The following is a 13793-nucleotide window of genomic DNA, read 5'->3' as shown; positions in this document are numbered from 1 at the left end:
TGATTTCTTCATTCCTAATAGGAATTATGAATGCAATTAATAATAAGAATATACTCCATCAATGTAGTTGTTTTATCCATAATTCTAATTAAAAATAATAGCATGAATTCGTTCATAATTTCCCACTTCTATCTTTGTCCCAGTAGGCAACCTGAAGACTGAAAACACAAAAACAAACAAACAAAAAAAGCTTTGATTATTCCTTGGTAATTTAAGTCATAACAGCCAGAAGTGCATCTAAGGGCACAGAATGCAGAGTTCTGCTATTGTGGGGGTGCAGTAACAATAAAATTTGTTTCTAGCAACTCATTTTAGCTGGACAAATATTAGAAAGTTGCAGAAATTGTTTCCAGATAAAATGCATGCTTTGCCTAAACCATGTGTTAAAGCTTGAAATAAAAACTATGACAAAGATAGGAAAGGGAATTTTGTATGTTGTTCGTGGAAGCTTCATGAGAGCTTTACAAAGATGGCAGCTTTATACACTGTTAGCATAGGCCTCTCTCAACCCTCCCCACCATGAAATTTTAGTCTTCTGTGGTTTGGTATATATAAAGGTCACATAAATGTATGGACTAAATTAGAGATGATTTTCATTGCTCAAAAGTCTGGTTACGATAGTCTGAAAAATTCTTTAAAAAATTTATCCTTTGATATAATTATAAAAAAACCAATTAGAATGTTCTATAAAGGTTTATTTTGGCAGTGGTGCTTTGTTTTATGTTTTTCCTCTCTGCGAAATTGAGGAATAAGACAAAAATATAATCTCTGGCTGCATTTTTGGTGAATTGTGCTCTCTGCTCTCTTTTATTTCTCTTCTCCCCCATTCCTGGCCTGGTGCCTGATCTTTCTCTTCTCTAGGTTTTGCCTTCTCCTGCTCTCTTCCTCTGCCCCTACCTCAGCAGAGTGCTCCTCTGTTGAAGCCCCTGCCTGTCTGCCTCAATCAATTTCTCAGTCTCCTGGTGACTCCCTTTCAGGCGTGTTTGCTTGTGGCGGTCCCTTGCTCTCTGCTCTCAAATAAACCTCTTGCTGTGGATTTTCCTCTTTCCTCCAGGTCCTCGACCTCCTAACCTTGTCTTTATCTATACTGCTCTTGACCAACACTGGCACGGAGGCTATGTTTCCCAGGGCCTCTCTGACCCTTCCTGAGCCCCCTTTCCTAGCATCCCTGCCTGCCTGCCACATTCTGATTGGCTGGGGTGAACCAGCTGTCACTCATCGTCCACCTTCCCTTCCTTCCTCCCCCTCCAGCAACCCCACATGCACTCCCAGATCTATCACTGCATTCCAAATGAGCTCAAACCTCAGATAATGGGTTTCCATGGTGAAATTTTGTATTCACAATGTTCCAGTTCCAAATTTTCCATAATGTACACTCTTCTCTCCCCTGCTGCCCCCTTTCTCCCTTTTATCCCTAATTAAAAGACATGATTTTTGTGTTGCATCAGGGAAGATCAGCTGTGAATGGGTTTTTGGTGCAAGCAGGCAGGCAGTGGGGCAGACAATCACATTCTTTAGAGAAAGAGTAATAAGCTAGATTGCTATTGCATTTGAATTTGGGATGCAAATAGACACAATATGTCATCACTGAATTCTCTGAGTTGCTCAGGGAATGCAAGAAGACCCTGATTGTTATCTCCCAGCTCTTTGAGTAGTGGACCAGCCACCTCAGCAGTCATGACTTCAAAATGCCAGGGAGCAGATTTCCCTAGGAAAGCAGAGTTTCTTTTCCAAAGGAATGATTTGGCTCCTTCCCTTCTCTGTTCCCTTGTGTCACTCCTTCCCTCCACCCCCCAGGGTTCCATTTGCCTGGCTGGAATCTTCACAACTCATTCACAACTCACCGGATCTGTTTTAGCAGAACACATGGCAAATTGTTTATAGCCTAATCTGTGTTTGTTATCATCTACCCCAAATGCCCTCATCACATACATGCCAATGTGAAACCAGCAAGAAAGATAATGTACCTGAGACCTTTATTACCATTTCTGCTTGGGGAGAGACAGGTAAAGAGTGAAGAATGTCATTTCTTCACCCCAGCATCTCAAATATCATTCTCCTCCCTCACATTCAGAACTTCTGGCTTATGCCTTCAATGACTAGGATGACTTCTTCATTTTAATGAGCCTTCCCCGACCGCAGCCTTCAAGTAAATGCCAGCAGAGGAACAAGGAGGGAAACCGTCTCTCATGAACAATTCTGCTTTGGAAAACTCGAAACTGCTGGTGACTCTTCCCAGGATGAGTGTACATGATGGTGCCAGTGTTGACAGGAGATGTTCTGGGTGGGTGGGGAAGAAGGTTGGGAAGAGGGGAGGCAGGTGGGTGTACGTGTGGGCCCCGCAAACAACAAAGAAGAAAGCTACGTGTCTAAATTACAGGACTCGGCTGTAAAAATCATTTGATTCCGATTGTCACAAAACTTTGTTTTTCATTTTAAGACTCTTCCACATTTCGAGTAAAGCATTCCAAGTCCATAGGTCACATGCTCCATGCACTGAAAGAACAGGAGATCCTCTTTGGGATTGTGGTTCACCTTCAAGACACAGGACATGAGATCTTAAAGGCTATCGTGCCCAACCCTCTCATTTTATAGATGATGAAGCTTAGGGCCAGTGAGGGTAAGAAAATTCCTCAAGGCCCTAAAACTGCTTGTTTTAGAAGCTTAGATCTAGATCAAGGATGCTTGGGTGCAAAATCCACTGCCAACACTTACTAAGGGACTCTGGACAGTTGAAAAGATAGCAGAATCTCAATTTCCTCATCTATAAAATTAATATTTGATTCCATTAAAAAAAAACAAACAATCCTTACCTTCTATCTTGGAATCAATACTGTGTATTGGATTCCAAGGTAGAAGAGTAGTAAGAGCTGGGTGATGGGGGTTAAGTGACTTGACCAGGGTCCCACAGGTAGGAAGTTATCTGAGGTCACATTTGAACCCAGGACTTCTCATTTCTGGGGCTGATTCTCAATCCATTGAGTCACCTAGCTGCCTTGATTCAATTCAACTTGACAAGCAATATTAAACTTCAGCTATGTGGCAGGTGACTGTTTTAGGGGTTGGGCATATAAAGCTATTGCAGTAGCCTTTTTTGATCTCTCTGCTTTAAGTTTCTTCTCACTCCTGTCCACCCTACAAGTTAATCTTTCTAAAGTGAAGATCTTACCATGTTACTCTATTCATTAAACACCAGTAGCTCCCTATCACCTCCATCATCAAAAAGAAAATCTTTGGTTTAGTATTAAAAGCTTTGCATCATCTGCCTCCCTTCCTACCCTTTCCAGCCTTCTTCCATCTTGCTCACCCCTAGGCACTTTGTCATCCAACGACATGACCCTCTTGTAGTTCCTCACACAAGATACCACATCTCCTGACTCCAGGCATGTACCCCATTCCTGGAATGTTGATGCCGTACAGTCCTGCCAGACTCATTAGGACCCCAGTTGGGGATTTCTTGGCAAAGATGCTTGAATGGTTTGCCATTTCTTTCTTCAGCTCATTTTATGGAAACTGAGGTAAATAAGGTCAAGTGACTTGAGGGGGGGGGATTTGAACTTAGGTCTTCCTGACTCCAGTTCACCCAGTTGCTTCATGCCTATAATGATCTCTTTCCTAATCCCCAGTTCTTGTCATTCTCGGCTTTCTTCAAGTCCCCAATAAAATCCCTCTTTTCCTGATTCTTTTTACCGCTAGTGCCTTCCTCTGTTGATTATCCCCAATTTAACTTGTATATAACTTGTTTGTACAAGGTGATTTGCCTGTTATCTCCCTCATTAGATTGTGAGGGATCAGGAACTGTCTTTTGGCTTTCTTTGTGTCCCCAGTGATTAGCACAGTTTTTGACATACGGTAGATCCTTAATAAATGTTTATTGACTGACTGACAAAGAAGTCAGACCTGGTCCTCCAGGAACTTTGTCTCCACCTCACAGGATTGCTGTGAGATACAAGGGAGATCATGAATGGGATATGCTTATATCCATTTAATATCCTTAGTGTGGGGCTACAATTAGGGTTTGGGGCTGCTTTATAATAAAATATAGATATACTTAAGGCCTTGAGGAAAGGCCAAGAGGCAGTTTTATCGTTGGTACATTGGTGAAAATGCTAAAAATGCTAAAAATGCCATTTGTCCAGACACATAATAAGGCAATGACCACTTACAAACTTTGCCTACAAATGGACAACTGTATTCTTTGATATTTCATTTCTAGGAATTTATGTTCATAATGCAAGATGCAATCATAATGCAAGATGCAATGGAACATTTCAAGTTTAATCTGGTCCAAAAACCCAGTTCTACCATTTAACAGTCACGTGGCCTTACATAAATATTGTCACTTCACTGAATTGGAGGTTTCTCATCTCTAAATTGTGAGGAATGCTGATGATAATCATACTTATTTCCGACATGCCTCACAGGTTTGTTGTGAGATAAAACTTTTCATAAGCTTTAAAATGTAATTAAATGGTGAGGTTACTAATGTTATTTGTTTTTGGAATTGTTTCATCCCATAAAATGTTTCTGTCAAAAGGGATCACTAATAATCTTGTACTTATCTTCATCAATATCTCTTCCAGGTAACTTAGTGCCCTTTTTTACATGTAAGAAAAGTAAGGTACTTGGTTAATGACAATCCTGGTCATATCAGAGGAAAGATTATTGAAGATGAGAATCAGGAGAACCACTTTTAAATAGTTAAAAGTTCTGCTAGTTTTTGGCTATCCTACCTGGGCCTCTGGTTCCTCTTTGTGTGTTTAACTAGGGTTGGTGTGGCCATGCTCGGTTCTCCTAATATGGGAGCACCCTTGAGTGGTCTTTGGAACATGACTAGATTATCTAAAATGGAGGTTTTTTCAATCCCCCCCTTTTTATTAGCACCCTTACCTTCCATCTTAGAATCAATACTATATACTGGCTCCAAGGCAGAAGAGTGGTAAGGGCTGGACAATGGGGGTTAAGTGACAGCTAGGAAGAGTCTGAGACCATCTTTGAACCCAAGACTTCCTATCTTTAGACATGGAATTCCACCCACTGAGCCACCCAGCAGCCCCTTTTTCATCCTCCTTTGATTGCCTTTCTATGACTTTAAAACTGGCCAGACTGAGACTTCACTTTCAGTTCTTTTGCTTTCCAAGTTCTTTTCTGCTACTCTCTTTTTTCTGGTGACTTAAATCTGTTGTATCCAGATGGGTAAAGATCCCAACTTCCTCACAGCATGGGCACCATGAACTAAAGGGGTGAGAGTGGGAGAAAAAAAAAACCCTTTCCTTTTCCTGTTCTTCCTCCTCTAACCTGGCTCCAAGAGGGGCCCGAGAGGTTGGTGTTTCTGTTCTGTGCTGTTTGTTCTCCTCATTTTCAGGTGATGGAGGTGATCCTCATAGGATCAGGAGTTTAGGCCAGTATTCCTTGGGGCCAGGATTACACAGGCAGGATGGGACAGCCAGTGAGCTGAACATGGCGGTCCTGAGAAATCAGGGAGCTTGGGACTTGATTATGAGGGAGAGTTCTGGCCTTGGCATGGGGATATCTTTTTTATGGAAACTGAGTTGAATTATGAACCGAATCTCATCATCCCTTCCCAGACATTGAGGTGGTACAAAGTGCTTTTACATTGAGGTGGCAGGGAAAGGCCTTCCACATGCTGGGAAAATTTATATATTTGGGATTATGCCTTCTGAATTAATAGTTCTGGAAAAAAGCTAATCTATTAGTGGCTAAGTGAACTGAGGCACAGAATATTCTCTTATGATAGGGGGAAGTACACTTGTGTGGAGATGAGAGCCAATGGCAGAAAACCTAGACCTCTAATTCTTCTAAAAGAACCAGAGATCCCTCAGGCAGACGTAAAATGGAACCTCTCTGGCCTTCTAGGCAGCATGGGTTAGTGTGGCCTGTGTTATACAGAAAATGATTGGACCAATGATGTCAAGTTCAAATAGAAATTGAGTTTCTAAACCATACATAAAGATCCCTACTGGTCAAATATTGACTTAGAAAGCCATATATTAAATATTATCTATTGTATTTTCTATTGTATTTTTGTTTATTTAAAAATTTCCCAATTTACATTTTAATCTGCTTTGTTGTTTTTATCAGTGTTAACTAAAATGTTGTCTGTGGAAAACATGCTTAACACCTCTGTTTTAGTTAAGTTTATCCTTGGAGAGTATCTATGATTTGGTAAAGAGTTGTGCACTATACATTAATAAAATAGGATACTATATTTCAATTAATATAGGCAATTATGAGAAGCACAGAGGAATCTGAGAAAGACCTTCATAAAATAATGAAGCTAAAAAAAAGAAATAAAAAAATGGCCTACGTACTTCCTTAAAATCATTATGAGAAAAAGTAAATTAGAATTAATGGACAAAGAATCATGATGGGGACTTAAAGACTGGAAAAATATTGATATTAATTAAAATGTAAAAAATTGTCAAGCATAGTTGTTTGAATTGATGTTTAATGTTATGTTTCTAATAGACCATTTAATCAAAATAATGTATAACTAATATTTCAGAATATACCAATACATATATTTTATCATGTCTTTCCTTTTCTTTTTTTCCTTTCCTTTCTCTGCTCTCCACCCCCCTCCATTAACTGACTGACCATAGTATAAAACTAAATCAAGTTTTAAAATATGTGGCATTGATGGAATGCATTTTATATTCCCTATTCTAAATGTAAAATTGAGGTGATTATCACCATTTATTCATTTATTTCTACAAAACAAAATTAAACCAAGATGTTCTTTACTTCCAAATGACCTTAAACTGATTTTCTTATCATAGGTCAATGGTCCTTTAAAGTAAATAATTTCTCTTTTCTAATGTATAAAATAGGATTCTTTCCCAGATTTCAAAGAACTTCACATTGATTTATGTCTTACATCATCATAAGGTACCAGGATTTATAGGTGAAAGAATCCTTAAAGATTATATAGTCTAACCCCTTCATTATATATATATGAAGAAAATAGGCTTAGAGAGGGGAAATGATTTGCCTGAAGGCACACAGTTAGTGACAGACCTAAGATTCAAACTCAGGTCTACTGGCTGAACAAGGGTTAATTGCTAATTTCAATATACTGCTTTGATTTTCCATGATGTAGGGAGAAGGAAAGCAATTTACAGTTTGCATAAAAAGCCTGTGCCAAAGTCTCATCATCAAGAAAAGGGTCCAGAAACAAAGCCTATTATCCAGACTAAGAAATACTCATTGTTTTCCTCATAAACTTCTTTGTTGGATCAAGATTGGTTCCACAACACTGTCATAAATATACATATATTGGGTTAAAGGTTGAGTATGCAGGGTCGATGGCTATGCAGGAAAGAAAAGAAATGCATGCAATTGGTTGTAAACGCAGATCATCAGTGTGCCATGGAGGCACCATGCTAGGCTTTGATTCAATTCCCATATGGAATTTAATAGCTGTGTGATCACAGATAAATCAGTTAACAAAACCTCAGCTTCTGTATCTGAAAGATAAGGACAATAATGGGTCTATCATCAATGTTATAAAGGTGGTGAGAACAGTCCTTAAGAACATATTAAATTATTATATAATTATAATAGTTATATGGTGCTTTTAAATGTTAGATATGACATTAATATAAATATGAATGGTGTTTTAACATGAAAATTTTGGACCTTATTTATTGATATAAATTGATATTTTGATACTTTGCAACATTCCCAACATCAGAGCAGGTGACAGTTCTTTCATTTTATGCCTTTTCATTCTATGGAATTCTTTTACACATTCTTCACAGTGTGCTCAATGCACTGACAATGCTATTGGAATGAGTTTTGTACAGGAAATAACAGAACAAAAATGTCTAACAAGGAGTTGCTTCTCAATATGAGTAAAGAGAGCATAAGAAGTCACAAAGCTTCCCTTGATGAGTTCAAGTCACTGTGGTCCAGGTGAACTACATAAATTCCTGAAGGAACCAGAAGAGGTACTTAAAATAACCATTAGTGCTATTTAGAAAATAATGGGAAATAGGAGAGCAAACATAAGATTGGAGAAGAATAAATGTCTTGATTTTCAGAAGAGTGATCAGAACAGAGTTTGCAAACTATAGCACAGTGAACTTGACTTAAATTCTTGGGAAATTTTAGAGGGGATCATTAAGGAGATGATTGGGGACTAACTATAATGATTACAAACCACCAAAACTATATCAAGAATAGTTCATACAAGTATAGCTGTATTTCCTTTTTTGATACAATTATGAAAATACTAAATAAGGGAAATATTTTGAATATAATTGACCTGGATTATAGTGAAGCTTTTTGATAAAATACTTCATAAAATTATTCTGGAGAAGATGGAGAGGTTAATTAGATAATAAAACAAGGGTTCAGAATTGGTAGGATCAATCAATCAACAAACATTTATTTATTTATTTATTCCCAACTACTGGGTCAAGATCTTGGGCAGACTAAAAGAAAAATTACTAATGATACAATGTCAACATGGCAGGAAGTCTGCAATGGAATATCCCAGGACTATTTACTTGTTCCTGTGTTTTTAAATATTTTTAGCAATGATTTAGATGATAATTGTATAGGAGATATGCTCATCAACTTTGCAGATGTTGCAAAGCTGAGAAGGACAGCTAAAGCAGTGGATGGCAGAGTCAAAATCCAAAAAGATTTTGACAAGGTAGCATATTGTACTGAAAAATTTCTGAAAATGAACTAGATGTTTTAGTAAACTGCAAGCTCAAAATAAATCAGCAGAAAAAGCTAATTCAGTCTTCCACTGCATTGAGAAAAGCAAAGCTTTAATATGAATAGAGAGGTGATAGTACCAAAGCACTTTGCTCTAATCAGATCATATTTGGAGTTTTGTGTTCAGTTTTAGGCGTCACAGTTTAAAAATGGCAGTTTATAAATTACAAAGAGTCAAGAGGAAGGTAGCCAGGGTGATAAGGGGTCTTGAATCCATGTCTTATGAAAATCAATTGAATTAAATGTGTATGTTTAGCCAGACTATTAGATGACTCAAATGGTATATGATAACTGTGTATCTGGAGTGTTAACATGTAAATATTAGACTACATTCATCTGATCCCAGAGTGATGCACCTGGAACAATGAGTGAGAATTGAAAAGAAGAACATTTAGGCTCAAATTCAGGAAAAATGCCCCAATAACTGGAGCTATCCAAAAGTAGCATGGGCTTCTCAGTTTGTTCCCCTCTTCGTACATCTTCCAGATGAGCTTACATGACCCTTCATTGGGTGTGTTATTTTGGAGATTCCCTTTTTAATGTGTAAGACTAAACTCTGATTCTGTTCCCAGCTATCCTATTATTAGCCATTGCTCTTGCTACATGAATAACCTTTTTTCATCTTATATGTACTTGATGTCTTATTCCACTCCTCATGTGAAAATCATTGTTGATAATAAATCGCAGCCTATTTATATTCACCATATCTTCATGGTCCTTTAGGTCCCTTGGAATCTTGATTCTTCAGTGATCTAGATGTTATCTCTTTTACATACATATAGCAATGATGGAAGATTTACATATTTTGCCCTCATTACAGATGTAGCATAAGTGACAGTTAGGATTCTAGCTGAGGGTCCATTATTCCAAGCTCTTTCCACCGCACCCAATTGTTATCCAGTTGTTTCCTTTCTCCTCTTTAATTACAGCGCATTGCACTTCCAGACTGCAGCATCTACTTCAAGTTTATGTACTGGTGGGATAACTTGTATGGTGGTTCTTATCTTTGGCTTAGCTAAGTAGAAAAGAGTTAGAGTTGGACTCAGAAAGCTAGGGCATCAACTCATAGACTATTGAATCAACCCAACTCATGATTTATATACACACATATAGATAAATATATAGTCAAAGATATATACAAAGCAGATTACAGTAGTTCAAAAGAAACACAAAATCTGCAAATACAGATTATTTTTTCCTGACCTGTGGTACAGCCTTCTGTGCCTATATTGTTCTGATCACCTATAAATCTGACACACTCTAAACCTAACATTTATATAGCACTTACTATGTGCCAGGAACTTTTAAGTGCTTTATAATTATTATTTCATTTGACCCACATGACAACCCTGTGAGATAGGTATCATTTTTTTCTTATTCTATTTATTTATTTACTAATTACACTTAATAACAAATTTCCACATGAGTTTTCTGAAATTATATGATCTAAATTGTCTTTCTTCCTCCCTCCCAGAGCTGCAAGCAATTCGATCTGGGTTATGCATTTATTATCATGCAAAACTTATTTCCATATTGTTCATTTTTGTAAGTGAATAATCTTTTAAAGCCAAATCCCCCCAAAACAAGTACCCAAATAAACAAGTGAAAATTGTATGCTTTCATAAGCAGTTTGACTCCAACAGTTCTTTCTCTGAATAGCATTCCTTGTCCCAAGTCCCTCAGAATTTTCCTGAATCATTGTATTGCTGAAAGTAGCTAATCACAGTTGATCATTACACAATATCTGTTACTGTGTATAATGTCTCTTGGTTCTGCTTATTTCACTCTGCATCAGTTCATGTAAGTTTTTCCAGCTCTTTCTGAAATCATCCTGTTCATCATTTCTAATAGAACAATAGTTTTCCATCACCATCATATATTGAAATTTGTTCAGCCATTCCTCAATTGATAGAAATCCCCTAAATTTCCAATGTTTTGCCACTACAATAGGTACATTTATTATCCTCACTTCATAGATAAGGATAATGAGGCAAACAGAGTTTAAGTAACTTGACCAAAGTCACACATTTAATAAGCATCTGAGGTCAGATTTGAGCTTAGGTCTTCCTGACTCCAAGTTCAGTGTTCTATTCAGTGTATCACCTAGCTGCCCCTAGAGACTTTGGGAATAACTGAGATGTCATCATAGCAGATACATATTCTTCACTCAGACCCATTAGAACCTGAATTTTTCTTTGTCACCACACTGCCCAATACACTGGGTTCATTAGAGTATTAAAATCCTTCAACCATACAGTTAATTATCACTTTTAAAGTATCTATATTTTGTGTAAAAGGAAAATGCCAAAAGGAATAAAAAGTGATAAAAGGTCAATGTTGGGAATATGGCTGATTTTCTTTGGTACCTTCTTCCCCTATAAGGATCCCTTCCCTAAATTTTATTAGTGATTTTTCTCTCTTCTCTATTCATCTAGGTCTTCTTCTACTTTCAAGTTTCTATTCTATGGCCCTTTTTTTTGTACCCAAGAATCACTGCTAAAATATTAACAGATAAACTATTCAGTGATAACTTAAAAAAAGTCTTGCAGATATAAAGGAATGAAGCTATAATAGTGGAATTATTCAAGGAAGGGGATGATATTGTGGAATTGTAATTTTAGGAATCTCATTTTAGGGCTCCTTTAAGCATGAATCTATATTCATGGATTTGTTCTACCCTGAAGAAGTACGAAGTGTGTAAAAACAACTCCATCATAGTTACAGACACCATAGTCACCAAATTGCCAAGATAGTTAAAACAGAAATCATGGGAAATGCACTGGATTTGAAGACAGAAGACCTGGGTTCTTTATATATGTAACATTGGGCAATCCATTTAATCTTCATGAACCTTGGTTTCTCATCAGTAAAAGGAAGTAATACCACTTGTGTTGTCTCCCTCACAGAATCATTGTGAAGAAAGTACTTTGAGCATTATACAAATGCAGGGAACTGGCATTCATGTGGAATAGGATTCTTGAGCTTGGATCTCATATGTAAGTCTATCACTTCACTTACTTAGTGGTATCTGCATTAATTCTTATTAAAAGTTCAAACAACTGCTTCTAGGGAATGACAAACTATAAACTAAAAGATGTTTGAGGTGGTCCAACATCATCAACACTGATACATTATTACCCCAGTCACTCCATTATTTGTCCTCTCTCCCCAAAAGGAATGGTTCATACTGAGGCCCAAAGTGATGTGATACTAAAGTCAAACAATCTTTTAGAACAGGATCCAGTGCTTGCCCAATGAACTCTAAGAGGACTCTTGCCCACTTCCAATCCACATGTACTCCCACAATGGACAAAGAATAAGTTTGGAAAATCTTGTATGAAAGTAAAATTTGTCCAATGAATATTATTTCTAAATGTACCTGGAAAGACGTATCTGAAGTGATACAAAGTGAAGTGAGCAGAAGCAGGAGAATGTTGTACACAATAAGAAAAATAATTTAAGATGATCACCTGTAAATGAGTTAACCACTATTAACAAGGCAAGGATACAGGACTACTTCAAAGGAAAAGTCATAATGCAACTTAAAACATATTCTTCACTGTATTTCCTCTTTGAATTTTTCTAGTGTAAGCAATATATATTATATTTTGTTTCAGAACATGACAAACAGGGAAATATATAATGATAACATATATACAATCTATATCACATAACCTACCTGCTAAAGTAGGGGGAAAGGATGAGAAGGGTAAAAAATAAGAATGATACAATTTTTTAACATAACTAATGTGATAATTATTTTCTCTTGGATAAGAATATATTATAATTTATTATATATTTATAGCCAACATGTACATATATACACATATATATTATATTAGTGTTATGTTACATATTATATTCTGTTATTATATATAAAATAAAAATAAAATACTCAAAATAATAAAAGTACTAGGGGAGGTAGAAAACTAGAAAACTATTATGATGAAACATATGGAAATTGAAGACCTCTTATGTGAAATAATCAATTTTTTTTCACTCAGAGAGGTAGTTAATTAGCACATTAGATACAGTGCAGGGCTTGGAATCAGGAAGGCTCATCATCCTGAATTCAAATCTGGCCTCAGACACTTGAATGAAGAGGATTTAAGGGGAAGGCAGAAAATACAAGAATACAGGATGTAATTTTCATAATGGAATCAGTTTATCAGAGGTTTGGCAGAAGTGATGCTGTCATATTCTTCTAACATCTTAAATACTACACAGAAAACTATGAAAAAGATTACCATGAAAAAATTACCACGAAAAGTTGGTAATTCTCAAATTGGCTTCTAGTGGGAAAAGAAATGTTGCCATGTTGGCAGGAATGGGGAGGGAGAAACAGCCTCATTTACTACTTTTTTCCATTGTAAGGCTATGGGGCAAGATTGGCAATACCTACTGACACTTCATTTTTTTATTGACTAAATTTCAGACACACCTGAAAGGCAATTAAATCCAGAGAATATATTACAATACTCATAGGAGTCTGGAGATTAGGCTTTCAAATTGAATTTGGATAACCTGTTCCTATTTATGACCCTAAACTTTCAGTATATATAGAAAAGATTTCTGGGCTTTGCAGAAGTCTCTCATGAATCTAAATTACATATACTATCCTACTTTAAGGAGACAGAGTCAAAAATATCTTCTTAGATGGTCCCGAGTGAGGGTCTGGAGGAGTTTCCTCTCCTATAAGTTTTCTTGTTGTTTTTTTTTTTAATTTATATTACACTTGAAATGGTTGGCAAGTTTTTAGGTGCAAGTACCACAATGATGGAAGCAGGATATCAAAGATACAGCAAAAGCATTTTCCTGTATCCCCTCTATGTCCCTCTCCCATATACTGAATAAGGATCAGAGTTTCCTGCTGTACTTATTATGTGGCTTGCTTGATAGACACAAAGGGTAATTGAATGACTCCCCAAGAGAAATGAAGGTTTTAAAAGAGCTGTTGTCTCTTATGTGGAAGGGCAAATGTGAAATGGGGTACCACACAGGGATGGATATCTTCTGCTCAGAATATAAACTTTGGTAACCCAGAC

At 36.9% G+C, this 13793-nt stretch overlaps 1 protein-coding gene and 1 long non-coding RNA gene across 27 annotated transcripts in view; one reads left to right on the top strand and one right to left on the bottom strand.

The window, feature by feature from the left end:
- Positions 1–13793, bottom strand: part of MYT1L (myelin transcription factor 1 like) — a 730943-nt gene that overhangs the window by 586624 nt on the left and 130526 nt on the right. The gene's annotated exons all lie outside the window — the stretch shown is intronic.
- Positions 11372–13793, top strand: part of LOC130456521 (uncharacterized) — a 47058-nt gene continuing 44636 nt past the window's right edge. The window contains exon 1 of the long non-coding RNA XR_008915519.1: positions 11372–11744. This is a non-coding gene — a long non-coding RNA (uncharacterized LOC130456521). The remainder of the gene's footprint in view (positions 11745–13793) is intronic.

The sequence above is a fragment of the Monodelphis domestica genome, chromosome 1 (genome assembly GCF_027887165.1).
Source record: "Monodelphis domestica isolate mMonDom1 chromosome 1, mMonDom1.pri, whole genome shotgun sequence".
Taxonomy (NCBI): domain Eukaryota; kingdom Metazoa; phylum Chordata; class Mammalia; order Didelphimorphia; family Didelphidae; genus Monodelphis; species Monodelphis domestica.
This window is presented reverse-complemented; position numbering and strand designations above follow the sequence as displayed.